Source organism: Oryctolagus cuniculus, chromosome 3, assembly GCF_051225735.1.
Source record: "Oryctolagus cuniculus isolate XC-2025 breed Fujian yellow rabbit chromosome 3, ASM5122573v1, whole genome shotgun sequence".
Lineage (NCBI taxonomy): Eukaryota > Metazoa > Chordata > Mammalia > Lagomorpha > Leporidae > Oryctolagus > Oryctolagus cuniculus.
In genome coordinates, this window is record NC_142869.1 from 31,638,375 (window position 1) to 31,653,435 (window position 15,061).

Here is a 15,061-nt window from a genome sequence, read left to right on the forward strand (position 1 = left end):
TTAAATTTAACTGAAAAGTGATCCCTGTTAAATATAAGAGTGGGAATAAGAGAGGGAGGAGATGTACAGTTCAGCACATGCTCATTCAGACTTACCCCTAATGGTAGAGTTAGAAATGTGCCAGGAGGTTCCAATTCAAACCTATTACAGTGGCATGTACCAATGCCATCTTACTTGGTAAAGTGATAAGTTTAAGTTCATAATTGATCAAAAAGATAGGATTGGCCAGTGCCGTGGCTCACTTGGCTAATCCTCCACCTGCAGCACAGGCACCCCAGGTTTTAGTCCCAGTTGGGGCGCCGGATTCTGTCCTGGTTGCTTCCAGTCCAGCTCTCTGCTGTGGCCCGGGAGGGCAGTGGAGGATGGCCCAAGTGCTTGGGCCCTGCATCTGCATGGAAGACCAGGAGGAAGTACCTGGCTCCTGGCTTCGGATCAGCGCAGCACACTGGCTGTAGTGGCCATTTTGGGGGTGAGCCAACCGAAAGGAGGGCCTTCCTCTCTTTCTCTCTCTCTCACTAACTCTGCCTGTCAAAAAAAAAAAAAAAAAGTTAGGATTAAGTGTCAAAGGGATTACATAAACAAGACCAGTGTCTGCAAATAATAATTGATAGAATTAAAAAGAAGAGAATGATCCTACATGGGAAGCAGGATACACAGCAGACTCATAGAATGGCAAATGCCCTAAACAGCACTCTGGTCTCAGAATCAGCCGTTAAGGCATTCAGATCTGGCTAAAAAACCCATGAGAGTTTCGTAGGCATGGAAAGCAAAGACACTGTGAAAAAAAAAAAAAAAAACCTAAATGAAAGATCTCTGTGAGTGAGATCCCAGCAGAAAGAGCGGGACATCAAAGAAGGCAATACCTTTCTCTGAAGGGAGGAGAGAACTTCCACTTTGAATATGGCCTTGTCTACACAAGATCGGAGCCTTGTCTATCACAAGATTGCTGAACTCAAGAGGCTTCCACAGCCTTGGCAACTCATGACAAGAGCCTTGGGTGATCACGGACATCATAAATAAGAGTGTCAATTGTTAAATCAGCAACGGGATTCACTGTGCACCTCCTCCCCATGTAGGACCTCTGTCCTTAATGTGTTGTACTATGCAAATTAATGGTAAAACTACTACCCAAACAGTACTCTATACTTTGTGTGTCTTTGTGGGTGCAGTCTGTTGAAATCTTTACTTAGTATATACTAAGTTGATCTCTTGTATATAAAGATAATTGAAAATGAATCGTGATGAAGAATGGGATGGGAGAGGGATTGGGAGATGGGATGGTTGCAGGAGGGAGGTTTGGGGGGGAGAAGCTGCTATAATTCAAAAGTTATACTTTGGAAATTTATATTTATTAAATAAAAGTTAAAAAATAAATAAAATAAAATTATACAACCATTGAAGTAAATCATTTATTTTATCGCCCAGATCCTTTTATAGCCTTTGTTAATTTTTATCTACTACTGAGTCTAGTAGTTATAAACATTTTCTTTCATCTGGGTCTTGCTATATTGTATCTGGAGAATATTGTTCAAAGTTTATGAACACTGGAACTATTTCCTGGTTTCCAAGATAATAGAACCCTCTTCTCTATTTTTATGATTTTTAAGAGATTTTTATTTATTTATTTGAAAGGCAGAGTTACAGGGTGGAGCAGGGAGAGACAGAGAGAAAGATCTTCCACTTGCTGGTTCACTCCCAAAAATGGCCACAACAGCCAGAGCTGGGCCAGTCCAAAGCTAGGAGCCAGGAGCTTCTTCCGGGTCTCCTACATGGCTGGCAGGGACCCAAGCACTTGGCCTATCTTCCCCGACTTTCCCAGGCCATTAGTAGGAAGCTGGGTCAGAAGTGGAGCAGTCGAGACTTGAACTAGCACTCATATGGGATGCCGGCGTCACACACTGCAGCTTTGACCTGCTACTTCACACAAGGCTAGCCCCAAACTTTTAAGATTTTTTTAAGTTCATTTTGACTAATACTTGAAAAAGTGTATAAGCTTGTATAGTTTATTACACATTCTTTTCCCAGATTTCAATACATCTTTTAAAAGAGGAGGCAACATTTGTTGTGGAACCTTTAGACAGAGAAATACATGGCAGTCATTAACTCTACTGGTATAGAAGTGTATCTGTGGGCATACAATGATACTTGTGATGTGGGATTGGCCAACCAAAAAGGGCACGGCAGTTACAAAAAATGCATGCTTTATTTTTGGTGAAAATATTATAAATAACAGTCAGCATCTAATGACTACTTTTGACATGTCATGTACTATTCTAAGTTGTATACATGAATGAACCAATTTAGTTCTTCTAACAGCTTCATGAGGTGGACACTATTAAAATCTTCCTTTCAGAACTGGGAAAAGGAGGTACAAAAGGTGGAGCAGTTTAGGGCACACATCCAAAATGATTGATTTTTTTTCACAGTTTCACATATGAGTTTCCAGTAAATATGCAGCATTGCAAGAGGCAACAGAACACAGGAAGGTTTGGATCCACAGCAATGAGCTCTTACTTCTTCCACTTGTTCTTGTAGTTCAACTTAGCCACGTGGCCTCACTGATACTTGGCAGAGAAGCCCTGGATGTGGCTGACCTTCATGTCCAGTATCCTCTTGGTCTGCATGGCCACCCACTCTTTGTCAAAGGTGTGCAGGATGGGGCTGTACACAGTACTTCTCCCTTATCAGAACGAGGGCAGTGACGACGATGGAGAACAGGGCCGTGCCTACAACTGTCTCCCATTCATTTGCGCCCCTGTTCCTCTCAGCAAAGCTCCCATTGAACTGAATGAAATACAAATCGACTTTCTCATCTCTGGTGACACGGCTCCAGCAGGCCTTTTCCTTCTCTTTCAAGGCCCTGTGGCTGGCAGACACCTGCTTCATATGGGCCACATTGGGCAAGGGGTAGTCACGCCAACCCACATAGCTTGGGAGGGCACAGTCCTCACTCTTCACAACACTTCCAGGAGCCCACACACACACCGAGGTGGAAATTGCTTGCTTGCCCATTAGACTAAGTACCCTGGTGGCCAACATTCTGCTGCCGCCAACCCTGCCTGCTGCCCATCCTCTACACCCCAGCTGCCAGTCACCAGAAGCCCAACGATTGATTTCATAATCCTTTCTCTGCACCCACTAATAGAGTTAGAATTTTAGGGGGCTGGCCGGCGCCGCGGCTTACTAGGCTAATCCTCCGCCTAGCGGCGCAGGCACACCGGGTTCTAGTCCCGGTCGGGGCGCCGGATTCTGTCCCGGTTGCCCCTCTTCCAGGCCAGCCCTCTGCTGTGGCCAGGGAGTGCAGTGGAGGATGGCCCAGGTGCTTGGGCCCTGCACCCCATGGGAGACCAGGAAAAGCACCTGGCTCCTGGCTCCTGCCATCGGATCAGCGCGGTGCGCCGGCCGCAGCGCGCCAGCCGCGGCGGCCATTGGAGGGTGAACCAACGGCAAAGGAAGACCTTTCTCTCTGTCTCTCTCTCTCACTGTCCACTCTGCCTGTCAAAAAAAAAAAAAAAAAAAAAAGAATTTTAGGGGGCTAATAATAAAATCTGCTTTTTCTCTTTGCCCAGATTTAGAACTGTGAGAGAGACACAGAGAGAGAATAGTCATTTGATGACTGAGAAAGCGGATATGGAAGGAATAGCTTGGATTTCTAGCCAAGTGGCCTCACTGATATCTCACACTTTCTGGGTGAAGGTGACATTTGTAAATTTCACTGTAGAATTCTCGAAGCTATTTATTACTCAGTGTTTCCAAGAGTCAAGCTCACTTTCTCCATCTAGTCTTGCAGGTATTCCTTTTTCACAGATCCTCATACAACAGCAGATGAAGTGAGTGTTCATATCTGATAAACCAAAGCATTTTTGGAAGACAGAAAGAGCTATGAAAATAACCTAGAGGGGGATTAAAATGGCAGAGAAGGGAGGGAGCTTACTGCTCTACTCTAGGAGAAGATAGTTTTAAAAAAAGTGGAGAGAGGGCAGTCTCAGGGAAGGGTTAGGGAGAAAACAGCAGGGGAAACTCTGGACAAATTAAAGAGACACAGTGGACCTAGGTGGAGGGCATGGATGCCCACAACTCTGGACCCCAGCAGCCAAGAGCCTCTGTACCAGTGTTGGAGAGTGAGGTGACCAGACTGTAGCAGCCCAAGCCACTGGTGATAAAACTGCAGGAAGAGCATAGAAGGAACCCAGCTTGGAGTCCTGTGGGGAATATTGTGCCTATCAAAGTAGAGGAGGGAAAATAAAAAGGAGAGGCATGTTTCTCTCTTCCCAGTCACATGGTGTCCTTTAACAAGCCAATAGAGTGGCTGCCATTTTGAACATACGTAACAGCTGCGCCAGCTTGTGTGTACTCCCAGCAATAAGCTGAGTGGAAACTCCTGACTCTGGTGGGGAGAACTGAAAGTGAAAGGATGGAAAAAGATATTCCATGCCAACATAAACCAAAAAAGAGCTGGAGTAGCCATCCTAATATCAGATAAAATAGACTTTAACACAAAAACTGTTAAAAGAGACAAGGAAGGGCACTATGTAATGATTAAGGGATCAACCCAACAGGAAGATGTAACTATTATAAACATATATGCACCTAATTACGGGGCACCTGGCTATTTAAAAGAAATGTTAACAGATCTAAAGGGAGACATACACTCCAATACAATAGTAATGGGGGACTTCAATACCCTACTTTCAGCAATGGACAGATCAACCAGACAGAAAATCAGCAAGGAAACAACAGGGTTAATCAACACCATAGACCAAATAAACCTAACAGAGATCTACAGAACTCATCATCCTACAGTTGCAGAAAACATTCTTCTCATCAGTGCATGAAACTTTCTCTAGCGTTGACCACATAATAGGCCATAAAGTTAAGTCTCAGAAAACTGAAAAAAAAAAAAAAAAGAAATCATACCATGAATCTTCTCAGATAACAATGAAATGAATCTGGAAATCAGACTCAGGAATCTCAAGAACATATGCAAACACATGGAGACTAAACAACATGTGCCTAAAAGAACAGTGGGCCATAGAAGAAATCAAAAAGAAATAAAAAAATTTCTGGAAACAAATGAATACGACAATACACATATCAAAACTTATGGAATACAGCAAAAACAGTGTTAAGAGGAAATGTTATAGCAATTGGTGCCTTCATCAAGAAATTGGAAAGGCACCAAATAAATGAGATATCAATGCATCTCAAGGATCTAGAAAAACTAGAGCAAACGAAACTCAAAACTAGCAAGAGAAAAGAAAGAATTAAAATTAGAGAAGAAATCAACAAAATTGAAACAAACAAATTACAAAAGATCAGCAAAATGAAGAGCTGGTTTTTTTGAAAAAATAAAAAAAGCAAAATAAAACTGACACACCATTGGCCTAACTAACAGAGAGAGAGAGAGAGAGAGAGAGAGAGAGAGAGGGAAAGACCCAAATCAATAAAATTAGAGAAAAAAAAAGTAAATGTAACAACAGACACCACAGAAATAAAAAGAATCATCAGAAATCACTATAAAGAGCTGTATGCCAAAAAAAACTGGGAAACCTAGAAGAAATGGATAGATTCCTGAACACATGCAACCCATCTAAATTGAGCCATGCCCTGCACCTGCATGGGAGACCAGGAGGAGGTGCCTGGCTCCTGGCTTCGGATCGGCACAGAGCACCGGCCTTAGCAGCAATTCAGGGGGTTAATCAATGGAGGGAAGACCTTTCTCTCTGTCTCTCTCTCTCTCACTGTCTAACTCTGCCTGTCAAATAAAATTTTAAAATAAATAAAATAAAATAAATTGAGCCATGAAGACATAGAAAACCTAAACAGACACATAACCAAGACAGAAATTGAATTAATAATAAAGACTCTCCCAACAAAGCAAAGCCCGGGACCAGATGGCTTCATTGCTGAATTCTACCAGACATTTAATGAACTAACTTCAATCCTTCTCAAGCTATTCAAAACAATTGAAAGAGAGGAAATCTTCCCAAATTCTTTCTATGAAGCCAGAATCACCTTAATTTCTAAACCTGAAAAAGACACAACAGAGAAAGAGAACTACAAGCCAATTTGCCTGATGAACATAGATGCAAAAATCCTCAACAAAATTCTAGCCAATAGAATCCAACAACACATCAGAAAGATCATCCACCCAGACCAAGTGTTTTTTTATCCCTGGTATGCAGGGATGGTTCAATATTTGCAAATCAATCAATGTGATACACCACATTAACAAACTGCAGAAGAAAAACCATGATTATCTCAATAGATGCAGAGGAAGCATTTAATAAAATGCAGCACCCTTTCATGATGAAAACTCTAAGCAAATTGGGTATAGAAGGAACATTCCTCAACACAATCAAGGCAATTTATGACAAACCCATGGCCAGCCTCCTATTGAATAGGGAAAAGTTGGAAGCATTCCCACTGAAATCCAGAAACAGACAAGGATGACCACTCTCACCCCTGCTATTCAATACAGTACTGGAAGTTTTAGCCATAGCCATTTAACAAGAAAAAGCAATCAAAAGGATTCAAACTGGGAATGAGGAAGTCAAACTATCCCTATTTGCAGATGACTTGATTCTACATATAGGGAATCCAAAACTCCACCAAGATACCAAGATACTATTTGAACTCATAGAAGAGCTTGGTAAAACAGCAGGATATAAAATCAATTCACAAAAATCAACAACCTTTATATACACAGACAATGCCAAGCCTGAGAATGAACTTCTAATATCAATCCTATTTACAATAACTACAAAAAACTCAAATACCTTGGAATAAACTTAACCAAGGATGTCAAATATCTCTTTGATGAAAATTAACAAAACATTAAAGAAAGAAATAGAAGAGACAAAAAAAAAGGGAAAATCTTCCATGTTCATGGATTAGAAGAATCAATATCATCAAAATGTCCATTCTTCTGAAAGCAATTTAGAGATTCAATGCAATACCAATCAAAATACCAAAGACATTCTTATCAGATCTAGAAAAAATCATGCTGAAATTCATATGGAAACACAGGAGACCTTGAATAGCTAAAGCAATCTTATACAACAAAAACAAAGCTGGAGGCATCACAGTACCAGATTTTAAGACATACTACAGGGCAATTATAAGCAAAACAGCCTGGTACTGGCACAAAAACAGAAGGATAGAACAATAGAACAGAATATGGGAGAGGGTTGTTACAAAAGATCAAGCCTGGCCCCTCCCCAGGCACTCTGGCTTCCTGTCTTACCATGTGATCCCAACCTCTCCCTTTCACTTTTGCCATGATGCATTGAGTACAAAGTGACACAGCTGGAGAGGACTTTGTCAGAGCCATTGCCACACTACTCACACTATTTGGACTTTCAGCATCCAAAATTGTAAGCTAAATAAATCTCTTTTCTTTATAAAATACCCAATCTCTGGTATTTCAGTAAAGTAACTGAAAATGGACTAAGACAGTAACATTTTGAGGCAAGTTTGCTTTTGAGAATCTAAGGGTGTGGAATGAAGTAAGTTTCACAGGATTAGCACAGGCATCTTGCCTCTCTTCATTTTAGGGTTTAACGATGCATGGCTTATGACTCATAGTGTCCTAAGACAAACATTATCCGTCATTTATTTCTACAAAGATCTAAAAAAAAATAGAGAAGTGATTTGAACAGCTCGGGCAACTGCTCTGCACTAAACTTTCTACATAACATTTATAACAACAAGGTCACTTGAGTTGTCGCTTAGAATCCTAGCTTCTACTTTCAGCTTGTCTGGGCCTCAGGGACATTTCTTATCTCTCTAAGCCAGAGGAAACTTTACTACATAATCTCAAATTCTTCTAGTTTTACAGCCTATGATTCTAGGATTCCAACTCAAATCCACTGAACTCCTGTCTGCTTGCACAGCCCAGATTCTATCACTGACTTCCTTCCTACCAACAAACCAGCTAGCACAGAGAAAAGTCACAAGTTAGAGGTGACAGAGTTAGCCTAGTTTTGCATATTTTGAAAAGTAATACATTCATGCTTATATTTAACATGTAACATATTTTAAATTTTTTTCTTTTCTTTATTTTTATTTTACTTGAAATGTAGAGAAATACACAGAGTGAGAGATAAAGAGAGGTCTTCTCTCTACGGATTCACTTCTCAAATGCCTGCAACAGCTAGGGCTGGGCCAAACAGAACTCAGAAGCCCAGGATTCCATTGATCTGGGAGGCAGGGACCCAAGCACTTGAGCCATCACCTGCTGCCTCCCACTGTACACATTAGCAAGAGCTGGATCAGAAGTGGAGTAGCTGGGATGCAAACCAGGCATTTTAATATAGGATGGGGGAGTCCCAAGCAGCGATATAACTATACACATACCTACAACAATATATATATATATATATACACACACACACACACACCACATACCTACAACAATAGTTAATATTTTAACATCCAATTTCTGTAACATCAAATTTCTATTTTACGTGTTTTAATAGCCAGTGTGTCTAATAAACTAGAGCTATCTTGAAGTGCAGATAAGGATGAAAGAACAGAGCTTGGGCCAGTAATTCACATTCTCCCCACTCTTTATATTATTTCTAACTGTATCTAAAATTAAAGTTGAAATAAACAAAAAAACTTTAATTGGTCAGCTTTACACATATCTTATTTCTGGATCACCATAGATTCAGAAATCATTTTATAAAAATGACATTCAGAGATCATTGTTTTATAAAGAGCACACTTATAGTTCAATTTTAAAAATTTTTAATTTCAACATTTAAAATATGCCACATTTTTATAAACCAATTTTGACCTTTTTTTCTCATTTTTCTGACTATACTGCAAGTCTGTAGAGGCAGAAGTGCTTCTCAGTCTGAGAGTTATTGCAAGCAGGAGACTGGGAGGGTCTGTCCTGCATACTGTGCTCATAAAGGACACAAAATCCAACAGGATTGGGGCCAATATTTGGTCTAACAGTTAAGATACCACTTGGGGAGCCCGAGTTCCACAGTGGAAGGTATGAATTCAAGCCCGGGCTTGGCTCTGGATTCCAGCTGCATGCTGATGTGCACCCTGGGAGGCAGCAGGTTCTTGGGTCTCCACCACCCATGGACTGAGCTCAAGTTCCTGGTCCTGGCTTTGGTCCCAGCTGTAACAGGCATCTGGGGAGTGAACTCTTAAATGAGAGTTCTCTCCCTCTCTCTTCCTTTCTAAATGAATGAATGAATGAATGAATGACTCTGCCTTCAAGAAGCACCGGAGAAGAAAAAACAGTTAATGTCACCACCTTAGTTTTTTCAGGTCACATTTTGAAACCTGGCTGTGATTAGGCTTACCCAATCCCTTATTTCTCAACAAACTTAAGGAGAGCAATCATCCTGAAATGCTACACTCGCAAATATCTGCCTTGAAACAATAAGAGCAGAACAACTCAGAAAATATTTTAATAATCCAGTTGGAAAAATAAACTTTTTTTCATGTACTTTTAAAGTTATCATGGCTCTCCTACCTAAAAAGTTTTGCTTCATAATAAAAGGAAGATCCCTCTTTCAAGAAACTAATATAAACACTAGGAGGAAAAAAGTCATTGCTGATTAAAATGTTTCAATGACAGCCTGCTTTCTGCCATTCTTGGCACTATCAGTGAGATAGTCTCCTACATCAGAACAAGTACAGTATTTGTTTTGAGAGCTCTTCCAGCAGAGAAAACACCTTTCACACACGGTTATTTGTTGAACTGACAGAAACCAAGTTCGTTGAATCAAGATTTTGTTGCAAGCACTGTACTGTTGCCTTCTCACCCATTGCCTAAGTTTATCTGCACTCTTCACATACCTGCTATCATACACAATGTGCAGATGATACCTCAGAAACATTGGGCATGTTTCTTAAGGCCATTCACCTGAACAAATGACAAAGCTTGTTTCCAAACCGGGTCTTTTCTGATTTAGGAGCATCCTCATCAAACTACAAAAATGTGAGCAAAAAAAGAAAGAACAGTATTGGATTGTAGCCCTTAGAATAAAGACATCTATGAGAAAATATTGATATAAATCAATTAAGTAATACATGGAGAAAACAGGACAGTTCTTCCTTGCAGAATTCCAACTGAAATTCCAAACCCAAATGACTAATGAAGATAAAAGGGAAATAGAGAACTTCCATTACTTAAATGGCATAGTAATATTTGCCGCAGTGGATCCCAAATATATTGATCGATCAATTGATTGATTGATTATTTTGATAGGTAGAGTTATAGAAAGTGAGAGAGAAAGAGAGAAGGTCTTCTTTCCGTTGGTTCACTCCTTAAACGGCCTCCATAGCCGGAGCTGTGCTGATCCAAAGCCAAGAGACAGGTGCTTCCTCCTGGTCTCCCATGCGGGTGCAGGGGCCCAAGCACTTGGGCCATCCTCCACTGCCCTTCCGGGCCTCAGCAGAGAGCTGGACTGGAAGAGGAGCAACCGGGACTAAAACCCTGCACCCACATGGGATGCCGGCGCCACAGGCAGAGGATTAATCAAGTGAGCCATGGCACCAGCCCCCAAATATATTTTTAACTACCACTTCACAAGTTTCCTTGAATAATGACTACATAGCGGCACCACTTAAACAAAATGGGCAAGGTTGGGCCAACACTGTGACATAGCAGATTAAACCACCTTCAACATCAGCATCCCACTTGGGTGCCTGTTTGAGTCCCAGTTGTTCTACTTTTGATCCAGCTCCCTGCTAGTGTGCCAGGTGAAAGCAGGGAGAGATGCCCCAAGTGCCTGGGCCCTTGCATCCATGTGGCAGACCCAGAGGAAGCTCCTGACTCCTGGCTTCAGATGAGCCCATTTCCAGCCATTGCAGCCATTTGTGGAGTGAACCAGTGAATGGAAGATCTCTCTCTCTCTCTCTCATCTCTCATCTCTCATCTCTCTTTCTCTCTATAACTCTGATTTTCAAATAAATAAATCTTTAAAAAATGGAAAACACTAAAATTAAATTGTGATTTGATGTTTAAAAAAAATAGTCAAGGTTAAAATCATCAGTAACAAGACATAGCAGCACCACGAACCCCATAATACAAGGCACTCGGAAGGACACACGTCATTTAGGTGATGTTTTTGCCAAGATCACAAACAAATCATGGCACATTCTAGAGAATATCTGTCCTTCAAAGGGGACAAGGTTATTGAACAAAGGAAAAACAGAGACAGTTACCAGTTGGAGGAGCCTAAGGAGAAATAACTAAATAACTAGAGGAAGACGGAAAAAATTCAAAAAGGCCTTGATTCTGACACCCTTGGAGTATCATGTTCTGACTGACAGAAGCTTTGACATAATCATTTCTGTTGCTGTGTATTGTTATATAACAGGCTCTCAAGGAAGGTGAAGGATGAAAGTTTATAAACAATCCTGCTAAGGATAGTAAGTGGAATATGATAGACACTTCCTTTAATGTGTTTAGAAATGTTATTTATTTTTATTTATTTGAAAGGTAGAGAAACAGAGTTCTTCCATTCACTTGTTCACTCTTGAAATGCTGACAACAGCTGGGGCTGGGCCAAAATAAAGCCAGGAGCCTGCAACTCAATCCATATCTCCCACATGGGTGGCAGGGACCCAGGTAACTGAGCCATCACCTGCTACCTCCAAGAGTATGCATTAACAGGAAGCTGGAATTGAAGTGGAGCTAGGATGCAAACCTGGGAACTTCCTTAAGGGATATGGGCATCCCAATCAGCATCTTAATTGCTATGCCAAACATGCAACCCTAATAGACACTTCTTGCTGTAATTTCCTATGCACAAAGTCAGGTAAGGATAATGTGTTAGTCCAAGTCAATGTTTCTGATTCTAACTGAGCAAGTCCCATAGGAACTTTAGAATCTTTCAAAATCCTCCTAAGAAGTTTTAGAGTTGTTTGCATAAGTCATGTATGATCTGTAAATTCAATCTCTAGGTTACCAAGCAACAGTCACCACTAGTTTCTTTTCTTGTTACAGCCCTTTGGGTTCCCCTCTTCCCTTTCTTAATGTTATTGGTGCACTGGGACTCAGTGTTCCTCTAATGATATCTTGCTCCCTGGATGCAGTTGATGAAGCCAGTAGTAGTCCCATGGCAGTCTGTGAAGTATCTGCTGGAGAACTTTCAGAACTGGAGCGGAGGCGAGGAGAGCAGCATGTGTCTGTGTGTCTGCATAGAGCATACAAACTTGGAAGCAGTCAATCAGCCATTTTCTACTTTGGGGGCTGGGAATCAGAGAATTCAGGTATGAAGACACACACACACACACAGAGAAAGAGAGAGAGAGAGACAGAGAGAGAGAAAAGAAAGCAGGTACCAAGAGCAAAGATTTCTTGATTCTCCAAAATACCACACACTGAGTTTAGTTCCTCAAGGCCAGTCAGCTATATTCCTGCCCTTTGAGTCCACAAATATTTTTAGTCTCCTTCCAATAAATGCTTTTTTTTATGTAAGTTAGCTCACACTGGGTTTCTGTAATATGCAGAAACATCACTTGATGTTGTCTTAGCCTAAAATAGTGCCTGGCTCTTCCATAACGGAAAATAGTAGCTTGTTCCCACCAAAGAGAATATCATTGCAGCTCTGACAGTGACCTCCCAAGGTCTGCATCACACATATTGGTGACACCTGACACCAGGCTGCTGCTGTCAGAGACTAAGGGCACCTGCCTCTTCCTGCCACAGTTGGTGCTACAGTCCCCCTTCATGTCAGAAGCTGTGGTACCATTGTTGCTGCCAACATGCTCCTCCCACAAAACCCTTTGGTGACCATGTGAAAAATATGCTTTCTGATTTTATTCATTCCTTTCTACTGCAGCCCCTCCTACCAAGGATTCTGGCATGAGCTTTTTGTTTTTTAAAGCCCAATTCAGGGACAAGTAAGATTTTACTTATTTCTTTGAGAGGTAGAGTTATGGAGAAAGACAGAAAGGTCTTCCGTCTGCTGGTTCACTCCTCAAATGATTGCAACAGCCGGAGCTGGGCCAATCTGAAGCCAGGAACCAAGATGTTCTTCCGGGTCTCTCATTTGGGTGCAGGGGCCCAAACACTTGAGCCATTTTCTACTGCTTTCCCAGGCCTTAAGCAGAGACCTGGATCAGCAGAGGTGTAGCCAGGACTCAAACCGGCAACTGTATGGGATACTGGTGCCACAGGCAGAAGCTTATCCTGCTACACCACAGCGCCAGCCCCCTGACATGAGTTTTGAGGCCAAATTTAGAGGAATGTACCACTCAGCACATCTTTGGCTAAAGTTCCCATCAATTTCCAGCTGGAACTGGTTTTAAAAATAAGATCTTTTTTCAAAACAAGAACAACTTTAAAACTTAAAAACATACCCAGAAGTTCATTGACTCCACTTTCATCCATGTAGTAGCTTCATCTTCAAACCAGCAATAAATTGGCTGCCACAGCACCAAGCATCATGTATGACAATGATTAAAGGAACAAAGAGGTCTCTCTGTTTTCTTCATGTCTTTTTTAGACAGTGAAGGAAACTTTCCCTGGAACCAAGGATTAGAGACTGCAAGACTGGAGCATTAGTAGGCTGTTCCTCAGACCCTCACAAGCACTGAAGCCTCCTTACCTGGTTTTCATATTAGAGCCATCAGAGAAATGGAAAGAACATGGGTGTCTGCGCCCTACTGCAGACACTGAGTTATTTGTCCTGGGAGTTTTACAAGCTCCTCAGGTGTTTCTGAAGTGTAGCCAGTGCTGAGGACCACTGAAGCAAATAGAATCCCAGTAACCCCACACCTCTGGGCCGCCAGACCTAGCCAGGTGTGCTGAGACATGCGTGAATACTAGGGTGAGCCCAGTTTTAGCCTTTTACTTGAATGTCTGGTCTGTTGTGCTCACAGAGTTTGCTAAATCACATGTTTTGTTAATGCAAAAGTGCTGTGCTTACTTAGACTGCCTGCAGTCTCCTCTACCCCCACCACCAAATACACCATCCTGCAAATACTGCCATCTGGTTGTAGGAGAGAGCTGTTTTCCTCGCCCATTCTATATTCATGGCTGAGGCCCTTGTAACAAAAGACAGATTAACAAGAGAAAAGCATGTGTGTAAGTGTTACACGACATGGGAGTCTTCATAAGGAAATGAAGACTAGAGAAACAGTTTAAAATTGTGTACTTTGTGCTATATTTGATGAAGAGTGGGCAGTCAGCTGTAATTGGACATAGAGTGTCTGCTGTAGTGAGAGTAATCAGGGGGACTTGGCAAGTCCTGCTCAGTCATCTCTGTTCATTCAGGTTCCTTGTGACCCTGCGTCTTCAAAGATAAGAATATTCCCTTCCTCTTGGGTAGAGGTGGGGTTGGAGGGGTACAGGGTGGCCGGTAACTCTCAGATGAGGATCTTAAGAGCTGCTTCAGGGGAAGGACAGAAAATCCTTCTTAGGTCCTATGACTTGCTTCAGGAGAATGTGGTAGGAAGGGTCAGTGAGAAGGGACACCCTGCTTTTACATTTGCTCAAATTCTTTCATCTTAACATGTTCATTATGCCAATGTACCACTTTTAGGAGTAACATATCCTGAACCTCATCACAGTTTGCCAACTCCTAGCATTCAACCAATAAGGGCAGGAAAGTTTCTACAAATAAGAGAGCAGACATTTTGCCTGTTAAGATGTTGATGGGACTCAGAATATGCAAACCCAAAATACAGTAACAACATTTGAGAAAACAGCAAAAGCAGGAAGGTATCTCTGATCTTTTTCGTCCCTTCTCCACTGAAGAACCTCATGTGACAGGTGACCTGTTACCATACGTGGAGGAAAAGAAGGGAGACATGCAGATGTCAAGAAGAATCTGAATGAGTGAAGAAAAGACATTTTTGCTCCTCTATATAGCAAAAGACTTGGTTGATGGGAAAAAATAGAAATGAGGATTAGAAGGTATTGCTGACAGACACCCAATCTTAGACCAGCCAGAATAACAAATTCTGTCTCTACCCAATGGTGTGTAGGAGACACTTGAAGCCATGATTAGGAGTTCAGATTTTACTCTAAGAGAAATGAGAAGTCATTAGCAAGCTTTAAGCAATGAACAGTGTTTGAGATATG

General features: G+C 41.6%; 1 long non-coding RNA gene and 1 pseudogene across 2 annotated transcripts in view; both read right to left on the reverse strand.

The window, feature by feature from the left end:
- LOC149127299 (uncharacterized) overlaps positions 1-15,061 on the reverse strand; it is a 43,680-nt gene that overhangs the window by 22,657 nt on the left and 5,962 nt on the right. The window contains exon 1 of one of the 2 annotated variants that reach the window (XR_016231464.1): positions 13,336-13,586. The exons of the other annotated variant lie outside the window; for it this stretch is intronic. This is a non-coding gene — a long non-coding RNA (uncharacterized LOC149127299). Of the gene's footprint in view, positions 1-13,335; positions 13,587-15,061 lie in introns of those variants that run through there. 2 annotated transcript variants of the gene reach the window in all.
- Positions 2,556-3,039, reverse strand: LOC100358255 (cytochrome c oxidase subunit 4 isoform 1, mitochondrial pseudogene; annotated as a pseudogene).